Source organism: Pyrus communis, chromosome 7 (genome assembly GCF_041283825.1).
Source record: "Pyrus communis isolate YQ-2024b chromosome 7, ASM4128382v1, whole genome shotgun sequence".
NCBI classification, from domain to species: Eukaryota; Viridiplantae; Streptophyta; class Magnoliopsida; order Rosales; family Rosaceae; genus Pyrus; species Pyrus communis.
In genome coordinates this window covers 15,431,775-15,452,681 of record NC_142571.1, presented here as the reverse complement: position 1 = coordinate 15,452,681, position 20,907 = coordinate 15,431,775, and the positions used below count along the sequence as shown (strand labels likewise).

The following is a 20,907-nucleotide window of genomic DNA, read 5'->3' as shown; positions in this document are numbered from 1 at the left end:
TCCCCCCTTTGGCTAGGGGGGAAATTCGAAACCATGGTTATATTTGCATGATGATTTGATTACTTTCAGTTGTGATTTCATGAATGATGAATTCAATTTACTTATCTATTTTAATTAAAACTAGTTTATGTATATGAATTGAGAGTGCACGCTTGATTTGCATGCATAAACATGATGCTAGGATATGAGGGAACTTCACCTAATCGTTGGGAACTCATATCCATGAGTAGTTAAGATTGTTGGTCGCAATTATGTTAAGTAAATTCTTGGCATAAGTATCATGCGCTTTCATAGTTACGAATGCCTCGTCAACACCTATGATTTCCATAGAACCTAATGATCTTTGATTGTCTTTCTATTGTGCGCTTTCATATAGAAAACTTTTAAGGAATAATTTGATTGCAATGCGCTAATTCCATTCAATTCAATGACCTAAGGGAAATCTGATAGTTAATTTAAGCGTACCTAATTAATTTGGGGTGTTGAGGTTCATGAATTCATTGATTAAGCAACTGGAAATTGTATTATGTGCAAGTATGCCATGTGTGGAGAAAAACCTCCTAGCCATCTCACCATCCACTTAATTCTATCAATTTCGCCTGAATCTGCCTATTTTACATATTTGTTTTGTTTGTTTGATTTTCGTCAAAAACCAAATCCCCAAGTGTCTTAGAGTGTCTAATTAGTTAGAATATGTTTTAGATTGTGTTTTTGAGTGTTTTGATTCAAGTTGTTACCCAAATTCGTCCAAATTAGTGAAAGTGCTCAAAACTGCCCAAAAAGTGTTTTTAAGGCAGTTTTGAGTGTTTCGGGGCTGTTTTGAGTCTTTTGGTTTGTTTTAGTGTTTTTATTGTTTAGTTTTGCATTCTTTGAGTCTAGTTTAGTGTTTTAACCTTTGTTTTATGTTTTTGAGTCAGTTTCCAAGTGATTTAGCAATCCCTCCTAATCCCCGGTTTAGAACGATCCCTACTTATTTATATGCTACAATTGTCAAAAGAGGGTTAATTTGTGTGTTAAGTTAATTTTCGCATCAAATTTTGTCGCCGTTGCCGGGGATTAGCAACTTTGCTAATCCCTTGTTATTTCTTTTTAGTTATTTTCGTGTGTTATTAGTTTGTTATTTATTTTAGTTTCTGACCTATTTGTTTCCTTGTTTTAGGCACTAGTTTATGACTCGGAGTTCTCAACCGGTTCATGCGCATTCAATCACAATTGGCTAATCTTACTTCTCTTGTGTCTCAGGTTGTCATGGGGTCAAAACCACAAGAAAACCAAGTATGTGGCGTATGCTCAATGCAAGGGCATCCATCCGAGACATGCCCTCAATTGATAGAGAATGGAGGATGGGAATCTGCCAACGCCATTGGTTTCCAAGGCCAAAACCAACCCAAATATGATCCGTACTCCAACAACTACAACCCCGGATGGAGAGATCACCCTAATTTCAAGTGGAGAGAGTCCCAACAATCTGCACCACAAAGGGGATTTCAACAAAACCCCCCTGGGTTCCCACGGCCATACCAATCCAACCAACCACCATTGTCCCAAAACAACTCAGGTTCGTCTTTTGATAATTCTCAAGTTATTCAATTACTAACTACATTGGCGCAGGGGCAAGAAAAACAAGCAAAGGACATGCACAATTACGCCAATGAAGTGCAAAATCAAGCTCGAGAGGTGACTGAATTGAAGAGACAAGTGGGACAAATGGCTGAGTTCATGGGCCAATTTAGAGAGCAAGGCAAGTTTCCTAGTTCAACCGTTGTCAACCCGAAAGGAGGATTCGAATCTGCCAAAGCAATCATGTTGCGAAGTGGGAAACAAGTTGGAACGGCCTCACAACCCTCTAAAACCGCCCCAACGGAGGATGAAAAGTTGCAATTTGAGGAGGGGGAGCAAGAACAAGCCACGGCAAGGGTAGAAAGTACCATGCCCCAGCCACCTAACCTACACCATTCGGCTTCCAAGGGTAAGAATGTTCCAAGTTCGATTATTTCTAATGCTATTCCTCCAAATGTACCCTTTCCTCGCAAATTCATGCAAACAAAGAAGGAGGAAGTTGAAAAGGACATTTTAGAGACATTTAGAAAAGTACAAGTCAATATACCACTTTTGGATGCAATTAAGCAAGTTCCAAGGTATGCTAAGTTTTTAAAAGAACTTTGCACCACTAGGAAGAGAATTTCGAACAAAGAGGTTGTAAAGGTAAGTGAAAATGTCTCAGCCATCTTACAACGTAAATTGCCCCCTAAATGCAAAGATCCGGGTAGTTTTACAATTCCTTGTGTTATTGGCAATAATCGGTTTGAACATGCCATGCTAGACTTAGGTGCATCTATTAATGTTATGCCTTACTCAATTTATGCATCTATGAACCTAGGTGAGTTAAAAAATGATGGTGTGATTATTCAATTGGCCGATAGATCTAATGTCTATCCAAAGGGTGTTTTGGAAGATGTGTTAGTGCAGGTTAATCATCTAATCTTTCCGGCGGACTTCTATGTATTGGAGATGGAAGAATCAAACCATGCCCCGTCCTTGCCAATTCTTCTTGGCCGGCCCTTTATGAAAACCGCCCGCACAAAGATTGATGTGTTTAATGGGACCTTGACAATGGAATTTGATGGGGAAGTGATTAATTTCAATCTTTCTGAATCTATTAAGTACCCTCTTGATGATCATTCATGTTTTCCTATTGATGTAATTGATTCGTTGGCGCAGGACCATTTTGAACAATTGAACGAAGATGCACTTGAATTGGTCATCACAAAGGGAATGGAACTCAAGGACAAGGAAGTAGGGCAAGTGCATACCCACGGCATGCATGTTGTGCAGCCACCTTCCCTTGAACTTAAACCATTGCCAAGTCATTTGAAGTATGTTTTCTTGGGAGATCAAGAGACCTTACCCGTCATCATATCCTCCTCACTCACGGCACAAGAAGAAGGTAAGTTAGTGAGGGTGTTAAAGGAGTACAAAACCGCCATTGGGTGGACCTTGGCCGACATCAAGGGAATAAGCCCGACTACGTGCATGCATCGTATACTTTTGGAGGAGGGGTCCAAAGCATCTCGAGAGGCTCAACGCCGACTTAACCCTCCAATGATGGAAGTTGTGAAGAAGGAGATAATCAAGCTCTTGGATTGTGGAGTGATCTATCCAATTTTGGATAGTCGATGGGTGTCTCCGGTGCAATGTGTTCCAAAGAAATCCGGAGTAACTGTGGTGACAAATGCCGAGAATGAGCTTGTTCCTACGCGAATCCAAACAGGTTGGAGGGTTTGTATTGACTATAGGAAGCTTAATGCCATGACAAGGAAAGATCATTTTCCCTTGCCATTCATTGATCAAATGCTTGAAAGGTTAGCGGGTTATGCTTTTTATTGTTTTCTTGATGGATATTCAGGTTATAATCAAATTGTGATAGCTCCGGAAGATCAAGAAAAAACCACTTTCACATGCCCTTTTGGTACATTTGCTTATCGTCGTATGCCATTTGGTTTATGTAATGCACCTGCCACATTTCAAAGATGCATGATGTGACACACCCCGTCCCGAAGGAGGGCATGCTGGCCGTCACGTGAGAGTGACGTAACCATTTACACAGTTCGGAAGCTTTAAAATATACAACTTCTAAAATGAAACACCCGAAGGTGATTCCTTATTTGGTCCATTCTGTCAGAACACCGTTGAATTTCCTCGTAGTCACCACACCTTTGCAATTCATGAACCTGGAGGGGCGCAAAACACGGTTGAGTGGGTCAGCAAAACAATTCTTTTCCAAATCCAAACACTTCTCAAAACTTTATAACCCCTCGCCGTAAAACAAGTATAATTTCCCAGAAAATAAACATATATACGTATGTACAAATATGCCAAACATGCTCCAAAATATGCCATTCATGCTTGAGAATATGCCATTCATGCTTGAGAATATGCCACATTAGAATCTCATAATAAATGTAAATGCTCAAGCATAATTCATATCAATAACATATAATCTGGCAGCCGGGAGTCACCTAACATGACATGTACCGCTGCATATAGAGCTCCAATCTCAACTCAACATCTGAATCTGCACACGAGTCGGAGCCACCTAACGTGGTCTGTACGACAGGCTGGTGTAATATATATATGTATGCTCTAATGCTACGATCACGTGAAGCTGGGCGATAAATCGCGGGTCACCTACAAGTCGGACCCACCTAATGTGGACTGTACGACAGGCTTGCACCTAACTTGGATCCAAGGCGAGCATGCGGTGCTGGTGAACATACACGTGAAGGCTATGCCCCTCACTCTGGGCGGGAGCACTAACACCGGGGGTGCAGATTATGAGCTCTCTAAGCATCTCAAGCTACTACTGAATACAAACATGAATACCACTTACCTGGCACTTACCTGTGCGTCCATAGCACCAAATACACATATATAAATGTATGCCACTACTAATGCATGTGATGATAGTAGTTCAATCGTAGCTTACCTGGGCCTCCTCAGCACCATGCAACAGTATGCATAATTATGGTAATGCACATATTAAAATATGATGCATATATGACAGGATAATTAATTCGTATTTCTTTTAAAATACTTTTCTGGGAAATACGTCAAGCATACGTATATATATATATACTGAAAAATAACTGCCCACTCACTGATCACATCGACGTCTCATAGGTCCCTGAACCTCCCCTAGCTTGGTTACATTCTTCCTCTGTATAATTTTCACCTATACAAAAAGTAACCAAATTGACGTTATTTAACGTACATACGCCAAACATTCGTCCATAACTTTCTCATACGTTGCTCAATTTGGGTGTATGAATATACCACGGTGATCTACACGACGTCACGAACGCGTGACAATTTTCAGAACTCAATTTGGAGCTCTCACGCGCCCCCCACGCGCCCTGTTCACGCGCTGCCCACGCGCGCGTCTTCTTCCTCGCGTCGCCGGACTGGTTTCGCCGGCGGTGGGTGTTTTGCCGGAATTTCTGGGTAAACTTCAAAGTGTCATAACTTCTTCATTTCTTAACCATTTTCGACGTACTATATATCAAAATGAAGGTATTGACGAGACGAACACATCCATACCTGTCTCGACCCCTAACTCGCCGTGGTTTCGCCGGAAAAAGCCTCGAAAGTTCCGGCCAACTTTGAACCAAGCTTTCCCGACGTCCAAATTTGTCCAACGAAGCACTCCGAGCTTCCTTAGGACCTCACCAAGACATCTACAAGCTTCAAAATCCCAAAACATGCTAGTTTAAGTTTGCATGAACAGTACCTAAATCGGATTACCTCGAATCGACATGAAAACGAAGGATTTCTCACCTGAAAATGGTATGGTTGCACTCGTACGAGCTTCACGAGTCCAAAAATGCCCTTGGTTTCTTCGATCCATCAAGGTTTGGGTGATTTGTGTGTTGTCCGTACGTTTTTGAAGAAAGAAGAAGAAAGAACGGAGCTTGGGAGAGAGAGAGAGAGACAGAAAAGAGACAGAGGGAGAGGGAATCACGGGAGAGAAAGAGAGTGTGTGAGTGTATGTGTGGTCCTACAACACTACACAACACAACACTACACGTAAATGTAACGAACTAGGGGTAAAATTGTAATTTCAAATGTACGTTTCGATATTTCCGGGACGGGATGTCACAACCTACCCTCCTTAATAGAATTTCGTCCCGAAATTCAAAACAACCACATATAACCCCTAGTGATCGAAGAACAATCTAGGATACAAATCCCTCATTCGATCTTCTGTCTCCCATGTAGCTTCCTCGACTGAATGATTCCTCCACAAAACTTTCACCAATTACACTGTCTTAATTCTCAATACATTCTTTTTCCAATCCAAAGTCGTCCTTGGTTCCTCAACCAGTCTAATCCGGATTAATTCTCAACAGTTGCACCGGAACTCTATGTGACGAATCTGCCACCTAGTGACAACGCATCGAAATATAATACATTATGCACCTTAGCCGATTCTGAAGACATCACCACTTGTATGCAACTTCATCGATTCCTTTAGTGGTCAAAAACGGTCTGATGTGTTTAAGACTTATTTTGTCTCCTTTCCAAATCTCACTATTTCTTTTCGTGATGAAATTTCTAAAAATGTTGAATCATGAAACACATCATGCTCTTACAATAACTCTGGAAGTAATTCAAGCAACTTCACTTACTCTTCGATGATCACATAAAGTCCGATGTACTTAGGACTTAATTTGCTTTCCTTTCCCAGCCGAATCATACTTTTCTAAAGTAAAAACTTCAAAATTATAAGATCATCTACGTTAAACACTCGATTAGTGACATGTTCAACTATTAATCTCTTTTGCCATTCCTGGCTACTCTCAGGTTATACTTAATCACCTGAATACTTTGAGAAGACTCATCCATAGTTTCAGGGCCTACCAAAACTCTTTCGTGATCGAATCTTCTCTATCCAGAAGTATTTCTTCCACAAATCAACAAAAATCGACACATTTCATGGTCCTTATGGCGTTACTTTGGAAACTGTGCAACCAACATACTTAAGAAACTCAGCAGTTCCGTAACCCAAATCTCTTCTCCATAAAACTTATAAGTACTGTTGTACTGTGGTTGTTACTCAACACTGGAGTAAATGTACTAACTTAGTACATTGATCAACTATCACTTCAAGTTCAATCATAACCATCCTATTCTCGAACTTAGCAATCTTTCTTTTTCCCTTCTTTCTTTGCCTTGGTTAATTCTTAATTTTCTTCGTTAACCATTTGAGTCTTGAGTACGACCTTACTAAAAAGACTTAACTTGAAAATTAGCAATTACAACTTCTTCTCAAACTTCCATTCTCAACTTTACTTCAGTTGATTTCCAATCCACAAGAAGACAATCTTGGCAAGCGTGCCAGACATCAACTCTTACCACCGTCTTTTCACCAAGTGCATCAGCTAGAACAATTTTACGATCACCCTGGTCGTACAATCATGTTCATTAAACAATTCAATCCACCTTCGCTGCTTCATATCAAAATCCTTCTAAGTAATGGATATTGGAGACTTTTTGGATTCGTAAAAATCTTGCATTCTTACCAAATATAATGTCTTCATAACTTCACAGCAAGAATGGTAATCATGACTTCCAAATCACCAGTAGGGTAATTCATTTCATGAGGTTCCTTTCGTCATGAAACGTATGTAATCACCCTAACATTTGTATCAACACGCATCCAATACCATTCAAGAAACATCACTAAAAATTTATGATTACCACCATTCTCTGGGAATACTAAATTACGTGCATGAGTGAGGAAATGCTTCAGTTGTTGAAACCTTTACTCATAATTATCATCCCACTCAAACATAACCTCTTTTCTCAACCATCTCGTCAATGACAAAGCAATGACTGAAAAATCTTTCACGAACCATCCATGATAGCTTGTTAAGCTAGGATAACTCCGAATCCCAATCACGATTCGTGGTTGTTCTAAATTCTCAATTTCTGCTACCTTTTAAGAATTCACTTGAATACCTGAAGCAGATATAACATATCTCAAAAATGCCACTTGATTCATCCAACATTGGCATTTGCTAAACTTAGCATACAATCGACGTTCCTTCGATCTTTGCAATACCAATTTAAGATATTTAGCATACTTTGCTCTAGTCTTATCAATCCTTTCAATAGCAACAACAACAAATCGGTCTAGATATCATTGGAATACTTTATTCATCAAATTCATAAAGTAGTAGATGCATTCGTCACTCCGAATGGCATCACCAAAACTTGAAATGACCTTAACGAATCCTGAAAGTTATCATAAGGGCATCCTCACCGATAATCTTCAACTAATAATATCCAGACCTCAAATCAAACTTAGAAAATATACAACCATCTCGAAGCTGATCAAACAACCATCAATGTGAGGTTACGAATAACGGTTTTCAATTGTTACTCGATTCAACTGCTTATAATCAAAGCACAGCCTTAACGTCCATTTTCTTTCTCACCAATAAACTGAGGTTCCCCCCCAACGTAATGTACTAGGTTGAATAAAAACCTTTATCAACCAATTTCCGATTCTCTTAGTTCAAAAGGCAACATTCTATAATATATGGTTTGTACCTGGAGACAAATCCATAGTGAACTCTACATCTTTAACTGGCGGCAATCCAGGTAAATTCTCAGGGAAAATGTCAGGTAAATGTTTGACTACTCCCACTTCTTCCACACTACTAGAAGTGACATCATTTAGCACCACATGAGATAAGTATCCTTGGCAGCCTTTTGATAATAATCTCTTTGCTCTCACAGCATAAATAACGGCCTGCCTCACTCCACTTTGCATACTTACAAAAGTAATCTCTAGTCATCCAGACCGATGGAAAATAACATATAATCAAGTCAACATTCAGCTATAAACATAGCTCATACTCTTTCATTCTAATCAACTCAGCCCTCGGCTGCATATATAACTCATAATTAACTCATCGTATCATGTATATCTTGTACACATTCAGTACCACCTCGCGTGGTCTGCAATCATCACTGTATATAACATAATATGCTCTAGAATAACATCGAAATCTACAATCTAATGGAACAAAAGTAGCTAGCAACAATACATACTCTACTAATACTGAGCACTCTGAATAAGTACGATACTAACATAGGATAACCTATCGGTTTACTTGCTTAACGAATCCACGAATAAGTTATTAATATTACGGTCTGCAGCCCGCAATACTGATAAATCATCGTTGTCTCGATAAGTAAGCAACAACTCTCGAGGGTGTAATATTACTATTTTGCCATTCATTGGGGAAATACATACACACGTCTCAACCGCGTTTATTTACTACTTTCAAGGCAATAACATTAATAACATAAAATTTCTACATTATTAACAAATAGACTCTAGCTAAGTCATTAAAAATAATGATCGTACCCCTAATCAAATCCAAATAATTCTGAGTATCTTGCAGTGATGTGTGGTTAACACATCCCTGGGCTTGTTGTTGTCTCCCACAACCTCTATTAGTGTAAATACTTCTTTCATGTACACCACGGCCTAACTGACCATAATTAATAGATCCAGGAACTTGCTGGATCGGCGCCAGTTGTGGCACAGAAGACTGCTAGGGATTCTGTTGGCTTTGGACATAATTTGCAGTTCTATGTCCCATCTATCCACTTGTAAAGCGTCAAATGCTTTCTTGCCTACATTCTCAAAGGTGTCCATTATTGTACCTATAGCACAAAGTTCTGGGATTACCAATACATCTATCACTTCACCTCTAATCAATGGCATTAAAACCTTTGCCAAAAGAACTAGAATTAGCTTCACTTCTTTTGAAGTTCCGAATCTTTCTATATTCTTGATATGACGAATCATTAACTTTATCGTCCTCTTTTGATTCCCATTCTTTTATCATTCTTCTTTACTCTCGCTGAACATGTTCTCAGAGTCCTCAAGGCTCAACAACATCTTGTATATTCCTGGTAAGAATTACAATGGATAGTGGTCACCCAAAATACCACTGCCTTATGCCACCCAGCCTAAAACAATATAACACTTCAATCAAAATAGCAGCAATATTCGAATGGGACAAGGCAAGTTTGAGAACTTTCTATAATACTCATTGATCGTCAGCTTTCCTTGTCTCACATTTGCAAACTCTTGCTTTCTACCATCATAAGATGCCAAAGGAAATAATTCTTTTCTTTAAACAAGTCCTTAAACAATTCTCAATCGGCTGTTTCCTCCGGTGACAACGAATTATACTCCTGTTTCCACCAGGATACAAGTTCATAACTCAAACCAGGTAATCGTCTCAACCCTTCTGTCAAAAGGAAGATTCCTTTGACTTGCATAATCCAAAACGTCTTTTCCAAATGATTAAGCCATCGCTTTGCTCCCTTAGGTCCATCATTTTTCCATAAGGTGATTCAAATTCAACTCATAACCCATCTTAAAATGCCCCTTTCAGATAATATACTGAATCACCAAAATAATAGTTTCCCCTAACAGCTAAATCAGGGAGACTAAGTTCCTCTAACTACGTGGTTTGCTACGAGGCGGTGTAGTTCTGACAGAATTCACTAGAACTTCTCAAGATGTCCAAGATTGAAACTAGGCTCTGATACCAACTGACACACCCCGTCCCGAAGGAGGGCATGCTGGCCGTCACGTGAGAGTGACGTAACCATTTACACAGTTCGGAAGCTTTAAAATATACAACTTCTAAAATGAAACACCCGAAGGTGATTCCTTATTTGGTCCATTCTGTCAGAACACCATTGAATTTCCTCGTAGTCACCACACCTTTGCAATTCATGAACCTGGAGGGGCGCAAAACAAGGTTGAGTGGGTCAGCAAAACAATTCTTTTCCAAATCCAAACACTTCTCAAAACTTTATAACCCCTCGCCGTAAAACAAGTATAATTTCCCAGAAAATAAACATATATACGTATGTACAAATATGCCAAACATGCTCCAAAATATGCCATTCATGCTTGAGAATATGCCATTCATGCTTGAGAATATGCCACATTAGAATCTCATAATAAATGTAAATGCTCAAGCATAATTCATATCAATAACATATAATCTGGCAGCCGGGAGTCACCTAACGTGACATGTACCGCTGCATATAGAGCTCCAATCTCAACTCAACATCTGAATCTGCACACGAGTCGGAGCAACCTAACGTGGTCTGTACGACAGGCTGGTGTAATATATATATGTATGCTCTAGTGCTACGATCACGTGAAGCTGGGCGATAAATCGCGGGTCACCTACAAGTCGGACCCACCTAATGTGGACTGTACGACAGGCTTGCACCTAACTTGGATCCAAGGCGAGCATGCGGTGCTGGTGAACATACACATGAAGGCTATGCCCCTCACTCTGGGCGGAAGCACTAACACCGGGGGTGCAGATTATGAGCTCTCTAAGCATCTCAAGCTACTACTGAATACAAACATGAATACCACTTACCTGGCACTTACCTGTGCGTCCACAGCACCAAATACACATATATAAATGTATGCCACTACTAATGCATGTGATGATAGTAGTTCAATCGTAGCTTACCTGGGCCTCCTCAGCACCATGCAACAGTATGCATAATTATGGTAATGCACATATTAAAATATGATGCATATATGACAGGATAATTAATTCGTATTTTTTTAAAATACGTTTCTGGGAAATACGTCAAGCATACGTATATATATATATATACTGAAAAATAACTGCCCACTCACTGATCACATCGACGTCTCATAGGTCCCTGAACCTCCCCTAGCTTGGTTACATTCTTCCTTTGTATAATTTTCACCTATACAAAAAGTAACCAAATTGACGTTATTTAACGTACATACGCCAAACATTCGTCCATAACTTTCTCATACGTTGCTCAATTTGGGTGTATGAATATACCACGGTGATCTACACGACGTCACGAACGCGTGACAATTTTCAGAACTCAATTTGGAGCTCTCACGCGCCCCCACGCGCGCGTCTTCTTCCTCGCGTCGCCGGACTGGTTTCGCCGGCGGTGGGTGTTTTGCCGGAATTTCTGGGTAAACTTCAAAGTGTCATAACTTCTTCATTTCTTAACCATTTTCGACGTACTATATATCAAAATGAAGGTATTGACGAGACGAACACATCCATACCTGTCTCGACCCCTAACTCGCCGTGGTTTCGCCGGAAAAAGCCTCGAAAGTTCCGGCCAACTTTGAACCAAGCTTTCCCGACGTCCAAATTTGTCCAACGAAGCACTCCGAGCTTCCTTAGGACCTCACCAAGACATCTACAAGCTTCAAAATCCCAAAAACATGCTAGTTTAAGTTTGCATGAACAGTACCTAAATCGGATTACCTCGAATCGACATGAAAACGAAGGATTTCTCACCTGAAAATGGTATGGTTGCACTCGTACGAGCTTCACGAGTCCAAAAATGCCCTTGGTTCCTTCGATCCATCAAGGTTTGGGTGATTTGTGTGTTGTCCGTACGTTTTTGAAGAAAGAAGAAGAAAGAACGGAGCTTGGGAGAGAGAGAGAGAGAGAGAGACAGAAAAGAGACAGAGGGAGAGGGAATCACGGGAGAGAAAGAGAGTGTGTGAGTGTATGTGTGGTCCTACAACACTACACAACACAACACTACACGTAAATGTAACGAACTAGGGGTAAAATTGTAATTTCAAATGTACGTTTCGATATTTCCGGGACGGGATGTCACATGATGAGCATATTTTCAGATTATGTTGAGAAAATTATTGAAGTTTTTATGGACGATTTCATTGTGTTTGGTGATTCATTTGATGGTTGCTTGAATAATCTTAGTTTGATTTTAAAACGATGCATTGAAACTAACCTTGTGTTAAATTGGGAGAAATGTCATTTCATGGTTAAACAAGGCATAGTTTTAGGTCATATTATTTCTGAAAAAGGTATTGAGGTAGATAAATCAAAAATAGATCTTGTGCGTCACTTACCCTCTCCTACTTCGGTTAGAGAGGTTCGTTTGTTCCTTGGACATGCAGGTTTTTATAGGAGGTTCATCAAGGATTTCTCGAAGATCTCCCAACCTTTATGCCGCCTCCTACAAAAAGATGCACCTTTCGATTTCACCAAGGAATGCACGGCAGCTTTCCAACTCCTCAAAGACATGCTAACCACGGCACCCATCATTGTGCCACCAGATTGGAGCCTTCCGTTCGAGCTAATGTGTGATGCATCCGACTATGCGTTAGGGGCTGTTTTAGGCCAAAGGAAGGACAAGAAGCCGCATGTCATCTACTACGCATCTCGGACGTTGAATGACGCTCAATTGAACTATTCAACTACTGAAAAAGAACTCCTTGCCATTGTCTTTGCTTTAGATAAATTTCGATCATATTTACTTGGTACTAAGGTTATTATTTTCACTGATCATGCAGCTTTAAAGTACTTGTTCACGAAGAAGGAAGCCAAACCACGGCTAATTCGATGGATGCTACTTCTTCAAGAGTTTGACATCGAAATCAAGGACAAAAAGGGAAGTGAAAATGTGGTGGCTGACCACCTAAGCCGCATGATACATGAGGAGGAGCCGTACCCTATTGTAGAAACATTCCCCGACGAGCAATTGTTATCCATTAAGGTAAGTGAGCCTTGGTATGCGGATTTGGTAAATTATTTGGTGACTAAACAAGTTCCTAACACTTTAAATAGAAACCAACGTGATAAATTGAAAAAAGACGCTAGGTTTTATGTTTGGGATGATCCATACTTGTGGAAATATTGCTCGGATCAGATTATACGTAAGTGTGTGCATGACATGGAATTCACTTCTATTTTAACATTTTGTCACACTTATGCATGTGGGGGACACTTTGGGACACAACGCACAGCCCTTAAGGTTTTAGAATGTGGATTCTATTGGCCAACTTTATTTAAGGATGCTAGAAACTTTTGTATGTCTTGTGATCGTTGCCAAAGAATGGGCAACATTAGTGCAAAGGATCAAATGCCGCAAAATGTTATTCTCCCGGTTGAAATTTTTGATGTTTGGGGTATTGATTTTATGGGTCCTTTTCCTTCCTCACATGGTTTCTTGTATATCTTACTTGCTGTGGATTATGTGTCGAAATGGGTGGAAGCAAAAGCCACCCGAACTAATGATTCTCGAGTGGTTGCAGATTTCATTAGAACTAACCTATTTGCAAGGTTTGGAATGCCACGAGTGATCATAAGTGATGGAGGATCTCACTTTGGCAATCGAACCATTGAGGCTTTGCTCAAGAAGTACAACGTCATGCATAAGGTTTCAACACCTTATCATCCTCAGACTAATGGGCAAGCCGAGGTTTCAAATAGGGAGATTAAGCATATTCTAGAAAAAACCGTGGGCCCTACAAGGAAGGATTGGAGTGTACGATTGGAGGATGCGTTGTGGGCATATCGCACGGCGTACAAGACCCCCCTGGGCATGTCCCCATTTCGGCTCATTTATGGCAAACCATGCCATCTTCTCGTCGAATTGGAGCACAAGGCGCATTGGGCCATCAAGACATTCAACATAGACATTGATGCGGCTGGACTTCACAGGAAGCTCCAATTGAATGAATTAGAAGAGATTAGGAACGAGGCGTATGACAACGCTCGAATTTACAAGGAAAAGACAAAGGCTTTTCATGATAAGATGATTCGAGGCAAATCATTCTCCATTGGGCAGAAAGTGCTACTCTTTAATTCCCGCCTTCGCTTGTTTCCTGGTAAGTTGCGTTCTAAGTGGGTTGGCCCGTTTGTTATTACTAATGTTTTTCCTTATGGTGCAGTCCAAGTTCAAAGCTTGAAAACAGGACAAGAGTTCACGGTGAATGGCCATCGATTAAAGCCCTACTATGAGAATTTCGAGGAGCATGTGGTGGATGATGTACCCCTCCATGCCGTGGGTACTACTAGTGAAGCTTAGCATGGCGTATTCGTCCGGCTGGAAGACGTTAAAGCAAGCGCTTCTTGGGAGGCAACCCATGCATTCAACAAGGAGAAGATGGAACTTCCACTCCAAACCCAGATTTGCGTTTCTAAACCCTTCTCCTTGCTGTTTATTTTATCGTGCTTAGTTGTTTATTATTTGTTTGCTTTTATGTGAGTCTTTGTGTGAAACATTGAGGACAATGTTTGATTTAAGTGTGGGGGGGTAAACAAGTGTTTTTATGCAAAATTCGTGGGATTCTATCACCTATCACTTCTAATGTTGTTTCTCACTGTTTTTAAGTGTTTTTAGTGCATTTTAAGCTGTTTTGGTGTGTGTTGAAGTAAAAATCCGAAAATTTGAAAAAAATTTGAAAAAAGTGTTTTGAAAAAGCCAAAAAGAGTTGTTTTTGTGTGTTTGTTTGTGTCTTAGGGTACCTTCCAACACAATGATGAGGATTTGGTTTTTAATGCATGACTGTTAAAGAGAGTTACAACAGTGATGGACGTGTGATTTGCTCTTTGGTTTATGCTTGGTTGTAGTTATAGTTTACGAATTCACATGTAATCACAAAGGATAAAATCAGTTTTTGTAACATGCTTGAAGGAAAGAACTCAAACAAACGCTACATCCCTGAGAGACTTGAGCCTAAACGTTTATTTGGAGAGTTATTAATCTGTGCATTCTTGTTTTCTAAAAGTCGTTGCATGATCTCATTATTCTTTGCTTGGTTGCTACTTAGAATGCGTTTCATCACTATAGTTCCAAATACTAGAACTCATACCCGTTTTATTCAAAGCATGAAATTGATTAGCATAACAAATAACAAGATGAAGTTGTGTAGTAGTCACCACCATAGCCAAATAGCCGAATCCACCCTTGTCATTTGTATTGTAGGTCTAAACCCCTTTGCTCCTTAGTTAGCCTATTTTCTTGTTAACCACATCACCCTTACCTAGCCTAGAATAGGACTTTCCATACCCTTGTTCTTGAAGTATAGTGGAGCATAACTTAGAAGGAATTCCTTTTGAGTGACATTCTTGCAGAAAACAAGTGTGGGGGAAAGGATTTTGTGAGTGTGTGTGTGCCAAAGTCTTAAAAGGGGCACAGGAAAAAGAAAGAAAAAAGAAAAAAAAAAAAGAAGAACGAAAGAAAAAAAAAAGAAAAAAATCGTGAAAAAGAAGAAAATAAAGAAAAGAAGTGAGAAAGAACTCACAAGTGTTGATTGTTGAAGAAAGGGTCCAAAAAGTTTGAATATGGCCCTAAGTTTTATGTGACTTCCCCTTGGGTATTCAAAGTTGACTTCTGCATTCTAAAGGGAATTCTAAGTGCCTAATTCATTACTTTGCTCACTATTGCTTTAAGAAGGTTTGTTTCCTCTACCTTTCCTTGTTAACCAATACCTTAGCCCCGTTACAACCCTTAGACTTCTATCTTGATTGTTATGTATTTCAATATGTGGAGTTTAGAATTGGTTTGAGCATATGGTATCCCTGGTTCTCGTGTCTAGGTAGTAGCATTCCATTCATGAGATCATATACATACATGTTAATAATTCCAGAAAATGCTTTTCTTGTTCTAACATATGTGAGTGTTCGTCTACATGTTTACATCAATCTTCTCACATATACCTAGTGTAGGGAGTGTAGTCAGAAAATCTGAGTGAAAACAGAGAGTATATCCGGTGAGGAATTGAGGAAATTCTCTAAGGCATGTTACTACATTCAAAATGTTGTTTTAATTGATTAAATGCAAGCTAGTGAATTGTGACTATGATTAAGTATGCTCGAGGGTAAGGATTGCTTAAATCTATGTGAGTGGTGATCTTTGACATGTCATGTTTCATTGGAAATCCCTGAGACGAACGTTGGAAGGTTTAGATTATATGTTTTGTTTCTTTTGTTTATTTGTTTTGCTCGAGGACTAGCAAAAGATAAGTGTGGGGGAATTTGATAGGAGCATATTTAGGCGACTTAACTACCTTATTCTTATGCATTTGTGCTATTATTTCTTAGTTAATGTCGTATTACAACTCAATTTCGTGTGTTTGTAGGTCCTATGGGTCAAAGTATCAAGAAAGTGCATTTTGGTGCATTTTGGAGCTATTTTGGACACTATGGGGATAGCTTGCATATGGGCTAACATGGATGGACGAATTTGAAGTTCAAGAGGCTAGATATGTGATAAGAAGAGGAAGGAACTAAGCTAAGGACAAAGTGGATAAGGAAGGAGCTCAAAAGAGGAAACCTTATCCAAAACATTATCTAAACATTATCCAACCTTATCCAACATTATCCAATTATCCAAAACATTATTCAAACCTTATCTCATCTTATCTTATCCAAACCTTATCATGTCTTAATCCTAATTGCATGGGGACCTAAATGGATAATTCTAGAACCTATTTCTAGAAGCATCCTATTCTAGAAGGCCCAAATCTGCCACAAAACCTATTCTTTCTATAAGCCCTAGAAAAGTGGCGCCCCAATCCATTCTAGAAGGCTTTGGCTTGCCTTGCAAGCCAAGCGACCCTCTCCCCTAAGTCAGCCGCACCTCCCTAGGCCCAATCCCTTTGGGATTCTGATTTCCAAGGCCTAATCCTTGTGGATTTGGGAATACAATTCCTTTTATAAAACTATGTGGGCCAAAAACCTCTTCCTAGGTGGATTTGACAACCCATGGCCGAATTCTAGGGCCCTAATCCACCAAATCTGCTAAGTAAACCCTAATCTAATAAACCCTAGGACTATATAAACATATTTTCAGCCACAAATTCGTACCACCCCCTTATGCTATTCAGAAACCCTTGTGCCGCACCTCCATTCTCCATTCTACACATCCACACATCTCCCTACACATCCATACACCTCTGCCGCACCCTTCCCCACCATAATCAACCATCCTCCATCCCTCCAAACAAGAAAACACCATCCAAAACCACCAATTCCATCACCCACACTTTGTGCCGCAACAAGGAGGAGGAAGAGGAGCCAATCTGTGCATCAAATCCATCTTGGAATTGCTGAACGTATAGGTGTATTCTTTCTTATGATTTCAATGTTTAGATTCAGTACTTTTTGTTGTGCAAGCATGAGGAACTAATCCCCCCTTTGGCTAGGGGGGAAATTCGAAACCATGGTTATATTTGCATGATGATTTGATTACTTTCAGTTGTGATTTCATGAATGATGAATTCAATTTACTTATCTATTTTAATTAAAACTAGTTTATGTATATGAATTGAGAGTGCACGCTTGATTTGCATGCATAAACATGATGCTAGGATATGAGGGAACTTCACCTAATCGTTGGGAACTCATATCCATGAGTAGTTAAGATTGTTGGTCGCAATTATGTTAAGTAAATTCTTGGCATAAGTATCATGCGCTTTCATAGTTACGAATGCCTCGTCAACACCTATGATTTCCATAGAACCTAATGATCTTTGATTGTCTTTCTATTATGCGCTTTCATATAGAAAACTTTTAAGGAATAATTTGATTGCAATGCGCTAATTCCATTCAATTCAATGACCTAAGGGAAATCTGATAGTTAATTTAAGCGTACCTAATTAATTTGGGGTGTTGAGGTTCATGAATTCATTGATTAAGCAACTGGAAATTGTATTATGTGCAAGTATGCCATGTGTGGAGAAAAACCTCCTAGCCATCTCACCATCCACTTAATTCTATCAATTTCGCCTGAATCTGCCTATTTTACATATTTGTTTTGTTTGTTTGATTTTCGTCAAAAACCAAATCCCCAAGTGTCTTAGAGTGTCTAATTAGTTAGAATATGTTTTAGATTGTGTTTTTGAGTGTTTTGATTCAAGTTGTTACCCCAATTCGTCCAAATTAGTGAAAGTGCTCAAAACTGCCCAGAAAGTGTTTTTAAGGCAGTTTTGAGTGTTTTGGGGCTGTTTTGAGTCTTTTGGTTTGTTTTAGTGTTTTTATTGTTTAGTTTTGCATTCTTTGAGTCTAGTTTAGTGTTTTAACCTTTGTTTTACGTTTTTGAGTCAGTTTCCAAGTGATTTAGCAATCCCTCCTAATCCCCGGTTTAGAACGATCCCTACTTATTTATATGGTACAATTGTCAAAAGAGGGTTAATTTGTGTGTTAAGTTAATTTTCGCATCAGTGAATTCTAAGTTGATTCAAATGCTTTGCTCACTATTTCTTTAAGAACCTTTGTTTTCCATATCACTTCTTTGTTAGCCAAACACCCCAAGCCCCATTACAACCCTTGACTTCAATCTTGGCTGTTATGTGTTTCAATTTGTGGAGTTTGAACTTGGTATGAGCATATGGTGTCGTTGGTTCTCGCATCTAAGTAGTAGCATTCCATTCATGAGATCATATCTAAACATGCTTATTAACTCCAGAAATTGCCTTAGTACCTGAGGCACTTGGGCCGGATTGGGCTTGATTTTGGGGTGGGCCGTAGGTTTTGGGAAAGAACCCAGGGGGTTGTTGCCTAAAGCCTCCTTGGTTTTGAGATTGTTGGGGCTCCCTCCATTTGAAATTTGGGTGGTCTCTCCAACCGGGATTATATGTGTTGGAATAAGGATCGTTCCTTGGTTGGTTTTGGCCTTGAAACCCAATTGCATTGGCGCTTTCCCATCCACCATTTTCAATCAACTGTGGACATTTTTCAGAGGCATGTCCATGCATAGAACATACGCCACATACAATTGGTCCTTGCATCTTCATGCCCTCGGCCAACTGAGACACAATAGAAGTAAGATTAACCAATTGTGAATTAATGTCGGAAGTAGAACTTACCTCATGAACATGTTGTCGTGGGGGTCCTCTTTGGCCTACTCCTTCGCATTGTTGATCGTTCAACGCTCAATTAGAAATCAAGGTCTTGGCAGCCATAGGTGTTTTGTCCACTAATGCTCCACCTGCCGAGGCATCGAGCATTTGACCATGGAATTTAATGGCAATTTGACCATGGAATTTAATGGGGAAGTTATTAATTTCAATCTTTCTGATTCTATGAAGTACCCTAGTGAGAATCATTCGTGTTTTGCTATTGATATAATTGACTCTTTGGCGCAGGACTATTTAGACAATTTGAAGGACGATGCACTTGAATTGGTCATTGCACAAGGGAGGGACATGCAAAACATTGAAATAACCACCAAGGAACCCCACGGCATGCATGGGAAATCCTTGGCCGTGCCCCCTAGTGAAGATATGATTGAGATGGTGGCTGCCCTCGAGTCCTTGCCATCACATTCAAGTAAGTTTTTTGACCCTATTTTAAGTTCAGTTTCGGCTAATAAGATTCTTCCCTCAGTTGTGCTGCTACCTACACTTGAACTTAAGCCGTTGCCTAGTCACTTGAAGTACGTGTTTTTGGGCGAGGATGAGACTTTGCCCGTCATCATCTCATCCTCACTCATGGCACAAGAGGAGAATAAATTGGTGCGAGTGCTTAAAGAGTACAAAACAGCAATTGGATGGACTTTGGCCGACATAAAGGGAATTAGCCCTACTATGTGCATGCATCGCATACTTCTAGAGGAGGGGTCCAAAACATCTCGAGAGGCTCAACTGATAGGAGCATATTCATGCGACTTAAATGGCTTGTTCTCGTGCATTTACGTTATGTTTCTCTCGTTATTTTAGTCCTTTATGCTTCTTTTGTGTGTTTTCAGGTTCTAAGGGCCTAGGGAGCAAGAAAGTGCATTTTGAGGCCATTTGGAGCATTTTTGGGCATGGATTGGATAGCTTATCCATGGAGCCAAGAGGATGGACGAATTTGAAGGCCTTGTATGCACTTGAAGACACAAAACAATGGCCCTAGCCCAATCACATAACACATTATGCCATACAAACCAACCTATTTTAGGCCCATTCTATGTACTTAAACCCTAGCCCTTTAAACTAGTTCATTTATCACTTATCAAACCATTCACTTATCACTCACCACATATCATTCACTTATCACTTAACATATCATTCACTCACATTTCCACCATATATTCTTTATTCCTTTCCAAACATCTCACATGCATTTCCACCTTCCTACTTCATCATTTCACCACATTCTCCCTCTTTAACTCACATGCATTCATCATAATTCACAACACAAAACAACTTCATTGCCGTGGGTTCCCATTTCCTATATGCCATTTTCAGATTTCCACCCACTAACCTAGTCATCAACACATGCACTTCCACCTTTCATCCACAATGATTCATGATTCATTCACTTTGCATCCTTTAATTCAAACACATACTTTCCCATTGTATAATACATCCACATGCATCTTTAACCAACAAACATTACAACCACATGCACAACCTCTCATTGCCGTGGCTTTCACATGCAAAAGCCATGCATTCACATGAATTTTCAGCAAGGAAACATCATTGCCGTGGCTTTCACATGCAAAAGCCATGCATTCACATGCATTTTTCAGCAAGAAAGCATTCTTGCCGTG

At 39.8% G+C, this 20,907-nt stretch overlaps 1 long non-coding RNA gene across 1 annotated transcript; it reads right to left on the bottom strand.

Annotated features, from left to right (window-relative positions):
* Positions 1-4,648: 4,648 nt before the first annotated feature.
* Positions 4,649-5,241, bottom strand: LOC148695765 (uncharacterized). The gene is made up of 3 exons (XR_015964673.1): positions 5,098-5,241; positions 4,834-4,997; positions 4,649-4,732 (listed from the first exon to the last, which is right to left on the bottom strand). It is a non-coding gene; the product is annotated as an uncharacterized LOC148695765 (long non-coding RNA).
* Positions 5,242-20,907: the final 15,666 nt, after the last annotated feature.